Source organism: Helicoverpa zea, chromosome 24, assembly GCF_022581195.2.
Source record: "Helicoverpa zea isolate HzStark_Cry1AcR chromosome 24, ilHelZeax1.1, whole genome shotgun sequence".
Taxonomy (NCBI): Eukaryota; Metazoa; Arthropoda; class Insecta; order Lepidoptera; family Noctuidae; genus Helicoverpa; species Helicoverpa zea.
Window position 1 is genome coordinate 5,204,339 of NC_061475.1, and position 8,031 is coordinate 5,212,369.

The window sequence follows — 8,031 nt, forward strand, 5'->3', positions numbered from 1 at the left end:
TATATAAAAGAAATAAAATCCACTGTATGATAATAGTATTTTCAGTAACTTCTTTCTTTGTTACAGCCGAAAACATTTTCTCATAAACTTGAGTATGATATCTTTAATTTACGGTTATTCCTTATAATACCATTACTAAGGTACGCTAGAATATTATGAGTTTGTTTTTCAGCTGGTTATTATGTTTTACTGTAATAACTTCCCTGCAAATAAGGGAAACTCCTTCATGAAATAAAATTAATATCATGTACGTAGATATTTTAATAACTAGGTCGAGGTTATTTCGATGTTGTAACGAAATACTGTAATCATCGTGAGAAATATTCAACGTTGAATAAAGGCTGAAATTCAATATTGAATAGGTTCTGCCTGATCCAGCGTTTACACATACTTATATTTTTTTGCAAAAACAGGCTAGAATTTTCAAAAAATAACACACTTTTTAAAAGATGTTTATTTCTGACACACGTCAAAATTCTTCATTTAAAAATACTTGTGTAGTCACCAAAATAATTATAAACAATTTAACACTGCGGATGCTACCATTCATGAGAGGTATTTTGTAAATTAAACGTACTATAAAAACACAGTAAAAAATGCCAGTCCCATCTTCAAAAGACTTTATATTTTCATAAAATTCATAAAGTCATAATGGAGTTCCTTTATAAAGGCTACAGAGTTTAGTACTTGTTATTTTAATACCTCGCTTGGAATAGCTGGCATCCGTCAGTCCTGTTAAGGTCTCTGCACACAGCAGGCGCGGCGCGGCGGGGCGGGACGGGACGGATTTTTTTTTTAGGTGAAGGAGTAATTTTTTTGAAAAGTTGTAGTAATAAGTATTAATCAGTGTTAAATTTCCTATACGAAACAATTTTTAGTTGAGTTAAATATGCATTTTCGATCCTATGTCCACCTTTTTGAAAATCCGGACCACTGTGCGGCGACGCGACACAATGTACTAGATCGTCGCGTCGAGCGGGACGGCTCTGTGTGGCGTCGTCCGTAATATGTAGTACATTACAACTGCTCAGTGTCGCGTCGCTGCCCTGTCCCGCCGCGCCGCGCCCGCTGTGTGCAGAGACCTTTATTATCCTTAGCTCTTGGTTCTAATATTCGTGCATAAAGGGACCGTTCCTTTTGCGCCAAATTACGGGCAAACTTTAAGGGTCGTTAGTGCATGCGAGCGCTTATCTTGTTGTGTACCGTCTAAGAATTTATGCTTTTTCGGGATAACGAATGCAGGATCCATGGTACATGTGCCCTAGTAAGTGTGTTTCAATGTAGGTAAAGATTCAAAGTATTATAATTATGTATCTAAAATATACTTGAAATATATTTTTACTTTAAATGATCGTATTTTCATTCTTATTCAATCTTACTTTTCTTTCTCAATTCTCTTCATATTTTATTCTTTCAACTGCAATATCAAAGCACTCAATTGTTATTCTAACGTAATAAACGATCATTTTAAATGAAACGAACAGAAAACCAATGTCTTGCAAATGTCACATTTTCAAGGAAAAAAGGAAAAAGTGAATGACATAACGTCATTCGTTGAGAGTTTTTATTCGTAACGAAAGTAAAATATAACGAAAATAAATTAATCGAATGCTCAGATGGTCTTAAGCGGGGAATCATACTCAAATAAATGACAGATATTTTAAACATTAATATTTTAACTGGAACTTTCTATTCATCATGAAGAAATCAAATATCGAAGAGTTAATTGAAAGACACAAGTTGGTCTCCACCAAACCAAGACACGATTTTCCCTCATTGGCTGTACCTATTGCAAGAATGACCACCCATGCATGAACCCCACAAACACATACACAGACCATTGAATATAATGTGTTCCACCATAATTTCGGGCAGTATCTCCGTGATTTACGTGGCCAGATGACAGGTGCAGCTTCAAACCTAATGCATTCACGTCTCGACTGTAATTCATAGTAGTGAGACTGAGATAGTGCAACTACACTTCGTTTAATGACAAAGAAGATTTGTGCGTATGTGTGGGTGAGCAACAAATGGAGCATTTTTGGAGGATCGTAAAACAAATGACTGCGTACGTGGTGGTTGGGACGGGAGGTATCAGATCCTTGCTGACTTGAATGCATCAGGGTTTTAATTTACCTTTGGGCTATTCCTTTGGTTCGGTTATTTGTATTATTGATTCCATAACCCTTTATGAATAAATGAAAAAGGAGAAACCATGATAATATCAAAATTATATTAGGTTTTTCAAGGTATTGTAAGAAAAAGCTATTCCCAAAATACACGTTCTGCGAGCTGACCTTTATAATAGTAGGGGAGGCAAGAGTGCTAAACCGGGAGTGACTCGAGCGTCAATGAGACCTATTAGATTGCGAAGCTTAGATGATAAGAAGAAAAAAATGTCCTGACATACACACACTTTCATCGGTGGGTGGAGCGGCTATAAACTTTCAAAAATGTAAAAAAAAACAGTTGCGTGGACATACTCGAGCGCGTCAGATATTAATAGCATGCACGTCGTACGTCATTTTGAAAACATACGTATATTAATCTGACTGTTTCCATGGTGGGGGTGGTCGTAGGTAAGGGTTAAAAATGGGAAAAAAAATAATTTTATCGAGCGCGACAGATTTTCAAAAGGGGTGTTAAGTGAACCAAAACGAAGTCTCTTATGCAATAATCTGACGATTTAGACGTGACCTAAACTCGTGGCCATTATTTGAAATTGCAAAAAAAAATCGCCATTTTGAAATACTCGAGCGCGTCAGATTAAGATATATATGGTTCATTTATGTACCCTTAACGTAATCATCTTATAATCTGACGATTATCTGGAGAGACTCGCTTAATCTGACAATGGAAAGTTTTTAAAACTAATAATAATCAATACTGTAACCTAATTTTCTTTGAAAAATTAACACCAATGTCGTTGTTTTTTAATTTTGTTATAATCATTATCTAAGTCGTGGTGTCCTAGTGGGTAAAGAACCAACCTCTCAAGTATGTGGATTCGATTCCAGGTCAGGCAAGTACCAATGCAACTTGTCTAAGTTTGTATTTACTGTCAAGTTTATCTTGGACACCAATGTCTGCACAGCAAGTACTTAGTACTTACAAGACATACACGTTGTAGCACTTTGGTATTCCTTTAAAACTTGAGATATCAATAGATTATTTAGTTTTAATTTTTACACACTTTTTGATCTATATCCCAGAACGGACAAACATTTCAACAAAGCTGTCATAATAAAGGTTATTCTAGATAAAAAGGCCTATCCAATGATATGTTTGAAATTGCTATTGGCGGAGTGTACCAATCTGCTCATACATTACATACATTTCTATAATAATTACATTGAATTATAATGACATTGATAAATATACATGTGACATAAACAATACAATTGAATCTATAATAACATGGCTTGACGGAATTATCTACGTGTAAATCTTACAAAAACTAATTTTATTCAATTTAATACATATAGATAAAAAAATAAGGCTCATCATCATCTGCCTAGCCTTTTTCCCAACTATGTTGGGGTCGGCTTCCAGTCTAACCGGATGACTAGGCCACCACGACTGTATAAAAAGAAGACTATAAAGAGTAATTATAGAGGACATAAATTACAAGAAGTATACGAAATGGCATTTCTCGGTATCACGATAGACAAACAATGCAACTGGAAGGCACACGTATTTAACGAAAGTATCCAATAAAATGAATCGTCTTCGTTAAAAACAGTATATATGCATATTATGTATGACTTCCTGAGATTAGCGAGATCAAACAAAAAAACTCTTTAGCTTTATAATATTAGTGTAGATTATTTAAGACCCAAAATGTACCAACACTTATTGCAAATGAATTGAATTGAAAAAAGAGAGAGAGGAATAGAATCCTGAGAGGAGAATACCGGCATCACGTAGCTGCACGCTTTAAACTTTATCGATTAATTTTCCTTACTTCGGCTTACGGGAATCGTCAGATTATATATTTTTCGTGAACGTTGAATTATTCCCTTCAAAATAAAAAAAAAATTAGCCGCGCTCGAGAAAGTCAAGATGACGTTTTTTTTTTACAAGTTTGCTTCCTTCCTACTTCTTATCGTCAATCGCAAATTGTCAGATTAGTGGAATATACACTTTTTAGCATATAACTAACTTACCCTATCTTAATCTGACGCGCTGGAGAATGTCAGATGATATATTTTTTTTTACTAATCTGATCCTTTATTCTAGACACGCGGCTACATATACAGGGCTTATACTTGGTGGAGGTGTTAAATGGGGTAATAGGTACCTCCCTATATACTAATCTGCCGCGCTTGAGTAAATCCCAAAATCCCTTCTAGGCCTCCCCTACTATAATCTGTCTTTGTTTCTATTTCAAACAGAAAAGTAAAATAATGAGATTGTTTCTCCTAATAATCAGATATTTCATGATACCATCATCCGCCTCGGTGGCGCAGTAGGCAGCGCGTAAGTCTCATAATCTTAAGGTCGTGAGTTCGATCCTCACCCGGGGCATATCTTTTTGTAATGAAGACGACTGAACGTATGAGTTAATACCGGGAATACGTACGGATAAACAGAAACTTCTAGTGCTGTAGATATTCATGCTGTAGTATTTCTTATATTTCCTACAGTATTTTTAGCGAATAGAGATTTCTTTAATGTTTAAAATCTTATTATTATGCAAATGAAGACATTCGTTCCTAAGGACCAAAGTCCTTATATTTCAGGACCAATATAAAACCAACCCAGTGCTACCACGTCCCCTTTTAAACCCTTTATCTCACACCACAACCGTCAATATTAAAATAAATCCTACTTCTTAATCTGAGTCTTTAATACGCAAAAAGATCTTTCAGGAGCTCTTAACCCACTTAATAAGAACCCGTTCGAAATGCAGTACCGAAAGAACCTCAGAATGATATTAAATTAAATGAGAGACGTAATAACTTTATAATGGGATTATTCGTACCGGGATTAATATCTTGCAAATTAGTCGACCACTCAGTAGGTATAAATATTCACGTAGCGATTAGAGGGTTAATGTTTCAGGTTCTTTGAATTCGTTACGCTGTGGTTTGAGCACCACTGATTCGTGGAAGCTTATTCTCAAGAGAGAAACCTATTTCACGTTACCAAGTAAAGGATTGGCTTTTAATCGGATATTTCAATATATTACATGACAGAACATGTTGGTACTTCATTAGTGATTTCTTGGATATGTCGATTTTATAGGAGTTACATGAATACCCGTTTTCCGGAATCGAATTAATATCGAATTCTATCAAGACTTTTATCCAGCAATTGATTGAAAGATTTTTAAATATGTTAGCTACTTGTAGCAGATTTATTAAGGAAACTGCTAACTTGAACGGTTAAAACTATCCTTTTCCTTACCACGATCAAACTAAATTATACCTAAATCAGGGTTCGATACTGGTATCAACAGTAACAATAATATCCTCCAGATGGATATGCGGTCACCATGTCTTTTCTTGAAGGAGACTTGTTACATGCAAGGTCTTAAAATATTAAGTTCATAATCGGATGCACAGACAAAAGTGCATTCTCGATGAGAAGGCAGTCCGGCACGACCAGAGAAAGGGAGAAAGGCGCAAGACTAATGTTTAGGCGCTCTTTGAAAAACTGGTTTTAGGAGAAATTGCTAAATTGCTACTACCTGTACACAATAGATAAGGCTCCAAAATGTAGCCTAATGATTTCATTCCATTTATACGAACACCATTTTTTATGTTATTCCGCGAGGCCCTAATTATTTTCTTTTCACGTCGAAAATGTTAGCCCAAATTTTAAACCCCAATTGGACTACCCTAAAAGTCTAAATAGAACACATTAAAATTAATGAAAGCTGCCTCAAAAAGGTTTCAACAAAATAGTCAATTTGTCACGTTGAAATTTCGACGAAACATTTTTTCAGGTTTGTATTGGTGTTAAATAAATTACTGGGGTTTTATTAAGGTTTCTGATTACTTAAAATGTTTTTGTGGCATTTGCTAAACATTACTCAAGCATACATTTTTATAGAAGTTTGATAAATATCTGTGCAAAAAGTTTGATTTGGGATATTGGTAGTGTCCATCACTTGTTGTATATCCCATACTGAGCAGATTTTAGTCCTAAGAGTCGAATACTGCAAGTGCATTTAAAAAACTTTTATACTAAAAACTCGCCATATTTTTATATCCGAATATATTTGGTATACAGGAAAGTCGAGTAAACTTGTAGATCCCAGTTTCCCAACTTCACTTTGAAGGCCTTTTTACTGAGCTGTATAAATATCAAATGTCCTCCGCCTGTGCTCAAAGTCCAGTAAAATAAAGTCGACTACCGAAGTTTTTGTACTTTAAAAAGCATCCGAGAACACCTTTCAATGTGCTACAAGATATCGGACGAAGTTTAAGACAACTTTAACTTGTCTCAAGCAAGTTTTCTAGTGGTGTTAGAGTTGATGTCGAATTTTTCTGCAGTTGCACCTTATTTTTGCTTGTTAGCTGGTTCGGTTGGTTTGAACAAGGTCTACGTTTGTTAGGTGTTGGTATACTATTTTAGAACGCTTTCATATGATATAGCGGGTTATGTCACGAATATACTCTCGGTTTTTGCTACGCGAGACACATTGTAAACGGAAAAAATGTTTCGCGTAGTTCTGTTTCACCGTTTGAACCGGTAGTGGACGATTGTTTTGCTGTGGCACGTATAGGCCCGACAATATCCGCCAGTATGAAATCAGAAAATCGGTATCACACTCGTATGCCGTACCATACAGTAATTATGTAGCTTTAGTGCTGTTAGAAGTAGCTCGTGCTATTTACTTTTTTTATTGAATTTTCTTATGACATTATTTCAATTTTATTTTGAAAAAAAAAAACATACTTAATTAAACTATCGTTGCATTTCGTAATAATTAATCGAAATACAATTTCAAAAACGTACACTTATTTTTACAACACAATCGAGTATTATTTATGCATTAATTACCTTGACATCGATAACCCTTTTCGATACATTTTTATCGCAACACACACATCACTGGCCGTACGAATAGAAAAAGATAACACAGAATAGTGGCACAGACATTTTAATGGAATTCCTCTCTTGTTCTCTTCACAAACATCTCGAATAGAACAATTTATCTTAGCACTTCTTATTTTAAATTCTTCAGATGTGTCACTGAAAAGAGTTATCATCATAATACTTCTAGTAGCTTGCAATTACAAATCGTGTAGGTTTTGGTTTGTTAGACTTTACTTTAGGTATCGCATTACACACATTAGTTGTTATTAAACAACGGTAATTATAGTTAATACCTTAATGTACATCAAGCAAAGCATGTATTTTTTATCCTGGTGCGGAAAATAGTTCACTCGAGACTAAATGAAGAAACTGTGGGAGACAAGTAGTCTATACTAATATTATAAAGAGGAAAACTTTGTTTGTTTGTTTGGTTGTAATGGATAAACTCAAAAACTACTGGACCGATTTTAAATATTCTTTCACCATTAGAAACCTATATTATCTGCGAGTAACATAGGCTATATTTTATCCCGGTGCAAGCAGTAGCTCCCACGGGACGCGGGTGAGACCGCGGGAAAACGGCTAGTACTTTATAAAAGAGTAGTAAGTATTTACCCAATTTATTACAATGTACTGTCAGTACATTAGTTCTTGGTTTTACTCAAATATAATAAAAAAGAGGTATGTATATTATTCAGGTTATTACTACCTATTTAATCCTGGAACCAACTTTGGGTATAAGATTAAATTATAAACAACGTGATTGATGTGTGAACATCAGCTGTCTCTTACAATAGGCGTGAAACAGCTGTTACGTTCGCCAATTTAATTATCTGTTCTAGATTTAATTTAAATAGATTCGAAAGTCCTTTGACTGGTCGTATAACGCTTATATACTCTTGGTATCAGCCTCACAGATCGGTCCGTGAATGCGTGACCGTCATAAAAATAGAATAGAAGTAGCTAGAAGGCAAAAAGTGTGTA

At 35.0% G+C, this 8,031-nt stretch overlaps 1 non-coding gene across 1 annotated transcript; it reads left to right on the forward strand.

Annotated features, from left to right (window-relative positions):
- Positions 1–4,454: 4,454 nt before the first annotated feature.
- Trnam-cau lies at positions 4,455–4,527 on the forward strand. Its single transcript has one exon. It is a non-coding gene; the product is annotated as a tRNA-Met (tRNA).
- Positions 4,528–8,031: the final 3,504 nt, after the last annotated feature.